Source organism: Anguilla rostrata, chromosome 11, assembly GCF_018555375.3.
Source record: "Anguilla rostrata isolate EN2019 chromosome 11, ASM1855537v3, whole genome shotgun sequence".
Classification (NCBI taxonomy): domain Eukaryota; kingdom Metazoa; phylum Chordata; class Actinopteri; order Anguilliformes; family Anguillidae; genus Anguilla; species Anguilla rostrata.
In genome coordinates, this window is record NC_057943.1 from 36,746,585 (window position 1) to 36,759,683 (window position 13,099).

The window sequence follows — 13,099 nt, forward strand, 5'->3', positions numbered from 1 at the left end:
CCGGAGGGTAAGGGAGCGACACGGGTCCACTCCGTCCGTCCTGCAGGCACATTATTAACTCAAAGAGCCCGTTTCCCAAACCCCTACTGACAACAACATCAATGCAGCCATTTCACCTCTTAAAAAGACACATGTTGGTAGAGAGATGGAGACAGAGAGTGAGAGAGAGAGATTGAGAGCGAGAGAGACAGTTATTTATTCGCTGAATTATTTATGTTAAAAACTTAAACTTATAGGCATTAATATTGCATTATCTTATTTCATTATTAATTAAGGTGCTCCAAGTGAAAGTCATTAAGGCAACGGTTACATGTTGAATACATCACATCTTAAATAACATCACTAAAAGTACCGTCATTGCTGCACTGCACTTTCGGTAAGTGAATTTATCTTTTGTACCCATTGGTAGTTTGTATGTTCCGACAAAATGTAGGCTACCTATTGTACCTACCAAAGGTCCTTCACAATGAACATAAATCTTTCTTCCTCTCAGCCTTCAGCTTGTTTGTTGTCACATTTGCTACAGTGACACTACCTAACATATTCTAATAAAGCGTCATTTTTTACATTTCAGGCATTTAGCAGACACTCTCACCCAGGGTTACACAGTTTACAATCCATTTAAACAGCTGAATATTTTGCAAAGTAATTCAGGCTGAATGCCTAGCTCAAGGGTACAGTGACAGTGTCGAACCTGGGTATCAAACCTGCAACCTATACAATTACTCAAACATCAGTGTACAAACCCAACACCTGCAACCTATACAACTACTCAAACATAAGATATACTTTATTGAACCCCGTGGGGTAATTTGTCCTCTGCATTTGACCCATCCTAGTTACTTAGGAGCAGTGGGCAGCTGCCTCTCCAGTTCTGAGGCCAGTGCCTTTGTCAAGGGCACCTGCAGCAGCGCACCTAACATGCATGTCTTTGAGTGTTGGAGGAAACCCACACTCAAACCCAGAGTACCCAGAGTAAACCCACGCGAACACGGGGAGAACATGCAAACTCCGCACAGAAAGGCCCCAAGCCGAGATTCGAACCCACAACCGTCTAACCACTGTGCTAACTACTATGCCACCCTTTCCACCCATAAAACATCAGTGTGTGAACCCAACAACTTAAATATCAGTGTGTGAACCCGACTACTCAAACATTAGTGTGTGAACCCAACAACTCAAACATCAGCATGTGAACCAAACTACTCAAACATCAGTGTGTGAACCCAACTACTCAAACGTGTGCAAACCCAACTACTCAAACATCAGTGTGCGAACCCAACTACTCAAACATCAGTGTGTGAACCCAACTCTTCCACCCAGCACGTTAACCCAGCCGTGTAGATGCCATGGTGTGCAGGTGAGTGTGTGTGGACGGCGGTCCTGGTTGGGTTCGGTCCTGAAGGCTGAGGGAGCCGTTCAGTCACCGCACAGAGACGGACCTGCACGGGGGAGACAGGCTGCGATGTGCAGACCTCATCACGCCTGTGGAAGGAGAGGATGCTCAGAGATGGGCCGTTCTGCCCCGGTAAAGACGGCCGAGGGTCAGAGGTCAGGGGCGGGAATAAGGCGCTGAGCGGACGCGGTGTGTAGACGGCGGCCATCTCGCGCTCCCGCCAACAGAGCACGCTGCCTTCACTCCACGCTGGCCCATCTTCACACCGCGCAGGGTTTCATGTGTGTGTGCAGGAATACAGTGTGTGTGTTTATGTGTGCAGGTATACAGTGTGTGTGTGTGTGTGCAGGTATACAGTGTGTGTGAGTGTGTGTCTGGATGTGGTTTAAGTGTCCTGTGTGTGGATGTGTGTCAAGTGTTCTGAGTATGTGTGGATGTGTGTTAAGTGTTGTGTGTATGTGGGTAAAGTGTTGTGTGGATGTGTGTTAAGTGTTGTGTGGATGTGTGGATGTGTGTTAAGTGTTGTGTGTATGTGGGTTAAGTGGTGTGTGGATGTGTGTATGTGGGTTAAGTGTTGTGTGTATGTTGGTTAAGTGTTGTGTGTATGTGTGTTAAGTGTTGTGTGTATGTGGGTTAAGTGTTGTGTGTATGTGTGGATGTGGGTTAAGTGTTGTGTGTATGAGTGGATGTGTGTTAAGTGTTGTGTGTATGTGTGTTAAGTGTTGTGTGTATGTATGGATGTGTGTTAAGTAGTGTGTATGTGGGTTAAGTGTTGTGTGGATGTGTGGATGGGGGTTAAGTGTTGTGTGTATGTGTGTTAAGTGTTGCGTGTATGTGCGTTAAGTGTTGCGTGTATGTGTGTTAAGTGTTGCGTGTATGTGTGTTAAGTGTTGTGTTTATGTGTGTTAATGTTGTGTGTATGTGGGTTAAGTGTTGTGTGTATGTGTGTTAAGTGTTGCGTGTATGTGTGTTAAGTGTTGCGTGTATGTGTGTTAAGTGTTGTGTGTATGTGTGTTAAGTGTTGTGTGTATGTGGGTTAAGTGTTGTGTGTATGTGTGGATGGGGGTTAAGCGTTGTGTGTATGTGTGGATGTGTGTTAAGTGTTGCGTGTATGTGTGTTAAGCGTTGCGTGTATGTGTGTTAAGTGTTGTGTGTGTGTGGGTTAATGTGTGTATGTGTGGATGTGGAAGCGTAGCGCCTCTGTGTCTTATCTTCTAAAGTTTTTGCCAGTATAACTGTCTGAGGCCATGTGTTTGATCTAACCATGATTTGCATGATAAATGTGCTTCATTTGCAGACACATGTAAATGGCTTAATCAAGCCATTTTCATAATCACAATACTGACAATAATCACATTGTGGTGTGCGTGTAAATGTGGTTGGTGACTGGAGCGTAAAAGCTAGAGCATGTAGGATCTGTAAAAGCCAGCGGTGTGTGTCCTTATTTACCTGTGAGCAGGTAAGAGAGGGATAACAGGCAGATTGTGTGTGTGTGATGTGTAAAAGGTGGTGTGTGTGTGCGGTGTGTAAAGGGTGGTGTGCGTGCGTGATGTGTGTAAAGGGTGGTGTGTCTGCATGATACAGTTCTGCCAACAAGAAGCGTGTCTACATAGACGGCTGTGAACGTAAGCCAATCACTCCAGAGACTATATACTAGTGTAGGTGATACAATCGCCAGTACACTCGTGCGACTACACCTGTTTAAGTGTAAACCTGTCTGACCACACCTGTTTAAGTGTAAACCTGTCTGACTACACCTGTTTAAGGGTAGACCTGTCCTGAGGGTGTGACTGAGCTCATACCCGTGTGTGTTCTCCTGTCACACGTGCTCTGTCATACGCTTTGAGGAGGCTTAGGACCACGCCTTGCGTTTCACCCTCTCCCATTCTCCCACTCATGCACCGCAGTCCAGTAAGCAGAAAGAAAATGAGAGCCATTAGCCTCTCTCTCGGTCCCTCGAGGGAAACGTCTGCTTGACCCTCTCTGACGCCGGATCATTACTACACCACGAGCGGGAGAGAGAAAGATGGACAGGAGAACAGAGGGAGGAAGGGAGGCAGAGCTGGCAATTACAGTCCAGATACTGCTCCACCCAACTCACCATTCAATATCACATTATTCATCTTGCGATCAATTTTATTGATCATTTGCAATCCAGGGTCACTTAATCTACATGTGGTGTTAATGAGTCCCCTGCAGGTTTCGATTTGGTTCAATATTAATGATCGGTAATTGATTACACCATATTTACATGAAATCCATCACACACACATACATGCACGAGTGAGCAAGCGCACACACACACACTCAATATTAATGATTAGTGATTGATTAGACTAAATTTTCACACACACACACACATCTGGGGGGGGGGGGGGCATTGAGAGATGAGGAGACAGTGTGACCTCAGGCAGAAGGTGGTAAAATGGTTTTAGGTACCTATACATTTCATATGTTCCTTTGAACTGAACAGAGAAATACGGAGGGAGGGAACACACATTAAAACAGGTTCCATAATGTCTGAATCAAGGGATACATTATTAAATACTCAATACATTCATCTGTAGTCCTGCTGCCTGAGTTAGCAGGGAGAAGCCAAACACAGGAGTGGTACCTGAGCTCGCAGTCAGAGAAACAGAGAGCCAGGTGTGAAATATTCAGTGTAACTTTCACAGGTGTCTATCCTCAGAGCCAGAAACGTAATCAACGCGTTCTTTAATAGATCTGGAGGGGCACTCCTTCAAAACCATGCAGCATCCTTTCCTCACATACAGATATCAGCATGCCGAAAGATCCCAGCTTCATAGTTACAGAACTCAGGATTAGACAATCAGACAGGCTGACAGACAGACATCAGCTTGATCCTTTTTGAACTGGATAGGCAGTAGTTATTTGGGATAATACATACATCAATTTAAAAACAGAAAACATAAATGTGACATATTTCAGCTACTACATAAGACTTTTAAAAACGATAATGAATTTGGAACATTAAAAAAAAATAACATTAGTGCCATCACTCCAGCTACATTTTACTTAAAAATTCAGTGTGGCCTTTCGTCGGGCAAAAAAAGTATTTCTTAAAAGCAACGTTAAAACACAACACCAAAAGCACGCAACCCGAAAAGAACGATATTTATTAGCACTACCAAAACTCCTACCGGGTCTCAGAAATACAGAGGCGGACACAGCCTTGTTTTAACTCACCTAGAGGTCCGGTACTCCCTGAAATACACGGAGCGCTTAGAGCGGGAAGGAGTTCCTCAGAAAATCCATTAAATTCAAAACTTGTAATGGTCTGGAAATATTCCTTTCAGTTTAGATTGGACAGCGATGTGCTACATCGCAGGTCTGCTTATGAGCAGTAAGACGTTTGAGATAAACGTAATCCTACAACGTATCCTACTAAGCACCGCTGCGCGCGCGGAGACGTGATCACTGCTCCAGCCGCTCGAGCAAAGTGATTCTGCAGGACGGGATTGGCGCGGATTTAACGGCAACAGACATCATTTCATCATCTGTACAGGGCAGGGACGTGGATAACGCTTTCACCCACGGATGGAACACTGGCGCCTCAAACACATCCTAACAGTAAAACAAGTCTGCGCTTACTTGTTTCGCAAGCTTACTTGTGGGTAAATTATAACAGTGACAACACGGTACTATAATAAAGTGTGTATGTATTGACGTACGTGCATAACACAGTGTCTCTCAGCACACACACACACACAGTGCTTTTAAACAAATGTGCCACAAGTTTATTTTAGATTAAGTACGCATACATACATATTTTTCATCAGCCCTTGGATCGTAGCAACACCCTTCCGAAACGTGAATTTCACCTAGATGTGTAACTGAGTACTGACTGAATAATGACAGGTCTGTACATTTAAAGTATTTTCTAGGCTATCGCTCGCAGTACATGTGATTGCTTTATACAGTGCGCCAGTACATGAGATTGCTGGGTGGGTGTGCTCATCCTGTGCCATGGCTGGGGCCTGTCGTCATACTGAATGCTGACTGCACGATTCAAGTCAAATTAATCTTTGTTATTAGCCGGCAAGGAAGTGGGGACGGAGTTTGGAAGTAGGGGGTCCAGTTGGCTCTAGTGTCTCCCAGGGGTGGAAGGGTTTCAGTGTGCTGGATAATCTAGTCGTTAGGTTATCCTCTTTGAAAGATAGGCAGTATAATATGATGGGCAAACCTACTCATAGTACACACAATGTCATTTGTGATTGAGTCGTGTGCTGTTTGACCGGGAAGGCTTTCTCTTTATCTCTTTCTCCTGTGACTGTAACTTGTCTATGTCTGTAACATAATTTTTTTAAAAGTTTGTCAACTTTAATCTTTCGATTAGACATTGCATACTTATTGTAACATAATCTCTTAATTTTAATCTGGTAGTGAGTTGTACATTTCGATAACAGTTGATCCAAAGGTTGCTCTGCCTATTAACAGATTCAGTGATTTGACTGTTGATGCACTTATGTTCTGTATTCAGTGTCAGACGCCAAACGAGGGCGTTAACGGTTAAAACGGCTGGATTCTGAAAATTAAACATATTTTACTAGATCCTCACTTTGCCAACAAATCGGTTGGGATTATAGCGAATTGCTGCACACCCGCAACCTCTGTGGTGCAAATGCATTTTTTTAAAAAGTATTTTGTAACATATCTTGTGAATTTGTAATTTATTTATTTTTTTGGCAAAATTATGTGTACAAAAAATACTATTTGAGATCCAATACACTGTCAGTTGGACTTGTCCCTAAGCATGTTCCTGTTCTGGTCTTGCTGCTTTTCAGTTTTCTGCTGCTGAAATGGAAATTCACTACAAGGCCTGAAAATCAATATTTTTCTGTCTAATCCAGGTCTTAATGCTATTATCAGAACCCTTTAAAGTGATACCTGTTAACGCTTCCTGCACTAGAAACATAACACCTGTATACACGCTTGTCTTAAACCAATTGTTTGGCTTGTTTATACCATTGAAACTGTTGTTAATCTTTCATTAGTGAAGCATGAGAAAAACAGCAAAAACTTTCGACCAACAAGGCTGCAGGAGTACATATACAAGGGTACTCAAAGAAATAAATGCTAACAATAGATGTAAAATAAAAGCCCGCAGCATCATGAAGGACTCCTTGCACCCCTTTCGAGGACTGTTTGACCCACTGCCTTCTGGAAGAAGGCTGAGGTGTATCAAGACCAGGACCACCAGGTTCAAAAACAGCTTTTTCCATAGGCTGTTGGTCTCCTGAACTGTCCTACCTGAACGTTTTTTAGACTTACATAAGCACTTCATCTTAAGTGAAGTTTTTAAGTTTGCTGGTTTTATTGTTGTACGTTCTGTTTTTAGTGCTTGTTCAATTTTTCTGTTTTAGGTATTGCACTATGGCCACGGGGGCACTATATTTCGTTCTGCTTTTTTCATAACCTGTAAGGAGAAGGAATGACAATAAACTTAAACTGAACTGACCTAAATGTAACTTAAAGTAGGCTACTTGGTCTACTTTTTACATTCACTGAATTCAGGTTCCTGTAAGATATTTGTATTTTAACGCGAATGTGTGACTGGATACTTTTTGCACCACTAGTATTACTAACCAGGGATTAGGAACAAATTATTTTTCATTTCATTTCGTTCTGAACAAAAACATAATAATAATGTTTCTGTTCCAGTGTTCAGCCCACATAAATTAATACAATACCAGTTAGAACAAAAATATATAAACCGGTTAATACATTCTCATGGTGACTTCACAAAGAAAGTGCAAAAATATCAGTTCCTCGTAGGTAATCAGGTATGTTAATCAGCCAATCCAAGATAGGCTATATTGTTGATATCCCAGTTTTAAGATTTAGCAGAGGTGGAGGTTCCATCACTTGACTCAAATCAGACTTGTCTCAGATTTTAGGACCAGGGACCTGACTATGATTAATAAAAGCCTCCATAATTTATATAATCTGTTTGATAGTGTAACTTTTGTTAACAGTAACGTTTACCACATGAGCAAGGAGTCTATAGGTAGCCTAGCCTGCCTAGGCTACTAACACAAACACGGTGGAGCAGCTGATAACAATCGTTTCAGTAAGTTTTGTGTAAATGGTCTGTGTGAAAGGACAATTTCCTTCCATGTAGCCTTTATAGTGTGGCAAAAACAAAAAAGACACCGGCACTACCAGCCTTTTCTTATGTAATGGTTAAGTTTCCGATATATCTTACTTCTTTTTTCTTTTAGCCAAGTGCTCACAGTAGAAAACGTGCCTTTTCCAGAAGCGTGTTGCCTACCTCTCAGCTGGTGAGCACGTTTTTAGAACACTTTTGTTCATATTTGGTTAAATATCTTTCACATCTCAATTCCTGAAAGATATCAATAAATTATAAGCTATAAAAAACCAGTCTTCCTCGCGACCCCAGGCTATGAAATCAGGCAGTCTAAATTTCACAGCGCCTGAGTTTTAACAACCAGGACTGGTCGGCTAGGACAAGGCCCCCCAAATAGCATTAGCTTCTGGCCGGGGCCCCCCTTTTGCAAGATGTCTTTAAAAACGCATTGACAATACTACGGCAAATGTATAAAAAATAAAATAAAATAAAAACTTCTGAATATATTTCCTTAGCCTACTTTTATTAATGCAATAATAATTACATTTGTATTTCAAATCTTTAATCATTCCATTAGATTCCATTATCAGCATTGTTTGTCAGTTTAGTTTAACAACATTCAACAACATTGTGTGTGTGTGAGAGAGTGTCTGTCTGTCCGTGTGTGTCTCTGTGTGCTTGTGTCTGGGAGTGAGAGAGAGAGAGCATACTAGTGGGAGCATAGACATATATACTAGAGCCCGACCGATATATCGGTTTGGTCGATATATCGGCCATTATTTGACTTTTTTAACAACATGGGGATCGGCAGTTATGCCGCCGATGTGTCCCGATTTTTAAATAAGTATAATAAACAAAAAAATGATTATTTGTCTGTACTTGTTTGTTCGAACGTTGTAATTGCTATTTACTAGAATTATCCAGTAGAGGGAGCTCTAATACAAGTGTGAACTGCAGCACGTGACGGGCTACTTCTTTAATAAGACGTTTGTCACTCGTGCCTCATCCAATATTCTCCACTGCAAGACTTGTCTGCACAGATTCGTTTGCCGCGATAAAGGTATGTATATATGAAAGTTTTTAATTAAATGCGTTTATACGACCACTATGTTTATCAATCCTCATTATCAAGCGAGCGAGCTAGCTAACATATTTGGTTCACTTTAGCAAGCTAGCTGGCTAGCAAGCCTTTATGAAGTGGAAGTGAGCACATAAGCAGCGTAGGATCTACATTTCCAGAGGTCATCGCTGTATTCTCAAATAAATAACCAGCCAAAATAAAATGGTGATTGAATGCATCACACATTTGTTTTTTTTATCTGAGATAATGATATTAGCTACTATATGATGCTGTGTCAATAGCCAACGCGTTATTGCAAGCGAGTGTGTCATCTAGTCACGCGTCATCCTAGCAAGCTAACCAGACAGTAAAAACGCCGATAAAACACTTCTAACGTGGATCATTTTAAGCCATGTTATCTGGCTTTGTCGTGATAACATGAGAGAAGGATTGCTGTTGGAGAAGTGAATCAACCAACAGTTAGCGCGGGTAACCTGCACGAAAGCGCATTGTAGTTTTTTTCACGTCTTTCATCCAGTCAATTTAATTTCATCTAACGTTACACTTGATTCACTCTTTAGCTCCGCTAGATAATGTCTTACTCTTTGAGATCATGTAGTAGAAATAAAATAAGAAAATATAATTCATTTAACTTACTGAGATTATATAATAAGAAATAATGAGACTGTGTCAATAGCTAATGCGTTATTGCGAGCGAGTGTGTCATCTAGTCACGCGTCAGAGCGCATTGTAGTTATTTTCACCACCGAATTCTTATGGATAGGGAAGCTCGCTAGATAGTCTTACTCTTTGAGATCATGTAGTAGGAATAAAATAAGAAAATATAATTAATGTACTGAGAATAGATACTAAGAAATAACAAATTAATAATAACAACAATAATAATAATATTCATAAAAATACATGATGGTGTTAATATATATATATATATATTTAATTTAATATCATCTTTTACATTTTTTATCTAAAAAGTTCTTTGTGTGTTTATTTTTATTTGTTTGCTTATAAGTTAAATGTTCTTAAATATGGAAACTTTAATAAAATATAAGTTTTTTTAATTAATTTGAAAATGTTGCACTTTTTTACAAAATATCGGTCAAAACATCGGTAATCGGTGGGCTAGGACTCTCCAAAATCGGGATCGGCATTGGTAAATGGTAATGGACTGCATTTATATAGCGCTTTTATCCAAAGCGCTTTACAATTGATGCCTCTCATTCGCCAGAGCAGTTAGGGATTAGGTGTCTTGCTCAAGGACACTTCGACACGCCCAGGGCGGGGTTTGAACCGGAAACCCTCCGACTGCCAGACAATCGGTCTTACCTCCTGAGCTATGTCGCCCCGCATTGGACCCAAAAATCTGGCATCGGTCGGGCTCTATAATATATACGTCTATGAGTGGGAGGGCTAGCTAGCTAGATTTCAAGAGCAGGGCAACTTTGTGGCAGGCGCAGACCTTCACCAGGTCAACATTGACAGTATGTGATGAATGATGTTTTGACTGGCAGGCAATTAGAAAGATGGGCATGGCAAATAATATTTCGATGTGTTATATATTATTATAAATTATTACATTACATTACATTACAGGCATTTAGCAGACGCTCTTATCCAGAGCGACGTACAACAAGTGCATAGGTTTCAAGATGTAGAGGCGCAAAAGAAACACTAGAGTGAAGTAAGGATCGTAGTGCCAGAAGTGACCACATCGATCAGGACTCCAACCCTGTAGAGTAAGCTTGTTCAGCAGCAAGAATCCTACCAAGTACAAAGTACAAACTAGCACTGGAATCACACCTAATCATACAAAAACAATCCTACCAGATACACTAACATAATCAAATTATCCTAGCTAGGTACAATGAGCTGAACTATAGGCTAGGGAGGGGTGGGGAGAGGTGCAGCCTGAAGAGATGAGTCTTCAGTCTGCGTTTGAAAGTGGTGAGATTCTCTGCTGTTCTGACCATCACGGGGAGGTCATTCCACCAGCGAGGGGCCAGGACAGACAGCAGACGGGAGCGGGAAGTGCAGACGCGAAGAGGGGGAGGTGCCAAGCGTCCAGAGGTGGCAGAACGGAGAGGTCTGGCTGGTGTGTAGGGTCTGATGATCCTCTGAATGTACCCTGGTGCTGACCCCTTAGCTGCCTGGTATGCAAGCACCAAGGACTTAAATTTGATGCGAGCCATAACAGGCAGCCAGTGGAGGTCAGTGAGCAGGGGGGTGACATGGGAATGTCTGGGGAGGTTGTAGACCAGACGCGCTGCAGCATTCTGGATGAGCTGCAGGGGTCTGATGGCGGATGCTGGCAGACCAGCCAGTAGCGAGTTGCAGTAGTCCAAGCGGGACAGGACCATCGCTTGAACCAGGAGCTGGGTTGCGTAGGTGGTGAGGAAGGGGCGGATTCTCCGGATGTTGTACAGGAAGAACCTGCACGTTCGACTCACCGCCGTGATGTTCTGGGAGAGGGACAGTCTGTTGTCCATCACCACTCCAAGGTTTTTTGCGGTGGGTGATGATGACACCACAGTGTCCCCCAGGGAAATAGAAAAGTCAAGAAGGTTAGAGGATGGAGCAGGGATGAAGATCATCTCCGTCTTGCCTGGGTTCAGCTTAAGATGGTGGTTATCCATCCAGCTCTGGATGTCCCTCAGGCAGGCAGAGATGCGAGCAGAGACCTGAGTGTCAGAGGGCGGGAAGGAGAGAAAGAGTTGGGTGTCATCGGCATAACAATGATAGGACAACCCATGGGCAGAGATTACAGGACCAAGAGATTGGGTGTACAGGGAGAATAGGAGGGGACCAAGGACAGAGCCCTGGGGAACTCCTGTGGCAAGGGGGCGAGGTGCTGATACTGCACCAGCCCAGGCGACTTGGAAGGAGCGACCGGAGAGGTAGGACTCAATCCAGTCAAGTGCTGTGCCACAGATCCCCATAGCTGCCAGGGAGGACAGGAGGATGGGATGGTTGACGGTGTCAAAGGCGGCAGAAAGGTCTAGGAGGATCAGGACAGATGAATGGGAGGCTGCTTGTGCGGCGTGAAGCGACTCATTGACCGAGAGGAGTGCGGTCTCTGTCGAGTGGCCAGGTCTGAAGCCAGACTGGTAGGGGTCTAGGAGGTTGTTCATAAATAAAATAATTATATTTTATAATAATAATAATAATTCGATTTTATTAAAAAACATTTTTTTTTTAGCATTTTCCCTCATCTTCCCTCCAATTTGTAGAGGCCCCCCTGGCCCAAATCACTTTGAAAACCACTGGGCTAGGAGACTTGCCTGTCAATCGCATTGCGCGTTCACAGTGTCGTCAGAGTGCTGGCTACAGAGTTAAAAGCACAACAGGGACCACGGAGATTGCTGTAGCTAGCATACATAGAAAACAAAGCAAGAACGGCAGAGAAAATTTTGCCAAAATTGCGAGTTCCGCCTTTGAATACAACGGCTTATAACGGCTGATAAAAAAAATAAAAATAAGAAAGAAGACGGTTGAAGAAAAGATTTAGGCCTATGACCAAAAAGGAATTGAACCAGAACCGATTTAGACTCATGTGAACGTCGGTTTGGATTTAAGCTCGAGAGCTCTGGGACTTGACGGGCTTAATTACGATCAATTTACAGTATTTCTGCTGGACAGGTGATTTTCTTGCTTGTTCTATTTCTGCTTGAATTCGCCACAAATTGTGCAGCTGACGTAGAAATAGTAGCCTAGCTAGTTAGCTGATGTATTTAGCCCACTGTTTACATTATAGATGCTGTACGTTAAGTGTTATCTTGTAGCTTATCTACAGCTAGCTGGTGGTGTGTATAGCTTCCTATGGTGTTCAAGTGAACAAAATTAACAAATTGCACACACCGGGTCCACATGCATTTAGTAATGTTTATTTTACACCTGTAACTTCCTCTGGGTCGCATACAGGTAAAAATGTCTTTGTCTGCATTTATTGGCTGTTGTTAGCCCCTCAATCAGTAAATTTGCATGTGTTTGGAGGGTGGCGCTTTGGAGGGAGAGCCAAGGGGAGGGCTGGAATTTTTTTTTTTTTTCCAATAACCAACTCTCTGGTTTCTCCAAATTTACATACTGCACATTTAAATTACACAAAATTGAAGATTAACATTTTGCAATCTAGCAGTGAGCAAAAGTTAGAGAACTAATGTTCATCTATAGATGCGACCATGACAGTACAGTCGTTCGTTAACATTTATCTGTTAGCGTTACACAGATAGACCACTTGCCCCCGGTTTACACTTCTTTACATTTGATAACGTTACCGTACTACTTATCCGTAGCTAGCGAGCTAGCAAAAAGTAAATTCGGTTGTCGTAACTTTTTCCGAGTTATCATTCACTGAAATGTGCAGTTATCTTTGCCTACCGAAGCAGGAAAATAAAACAGCGATTTACCTCATTCAAGATTTGCGCGTCTCAGCCCGAGACACTCAAGCAAAATCGGTTAATTTTTGGTAAATTGTTCGTAGACATACGCGATCTAATTGGCCGCGTCGTTCAAATCTTGG

The 13,099-nt window shown here is 42.5% G+C and overlaps 1 protein-coding gene across 3 annotated transcripts in view; it reads right to left on the bottom strand.

Annotated features, from left to right (window-relative positions):
* The window catches only part of LOC135234817 (caM kinase-like vesicle-associated protein), a 49,321-nt gene that overhangs the window by 35,035 nt on the left and 1,187 nt on the right, over nt 1-13,099 (bottom strand). Inside the window, exon 1 of one of the 3 annotated variants that reach the window (XM_064299774.1) lies at nt 12,987-13,029. The exons of 1 other annotated variant lie outside the window; for it this stretch is intronic. The gene's annotated coding sequence lies outside the window, so the exon portion shown is untranslated. Of the gene's footprint in view, nt 1-4,603; nt 4,896-12,986; nt 13,030-13,099 lie in introns of those variants that run through there. One more of the 3 variants, XM_064299772.1, reaches the window with a different exon arrangement.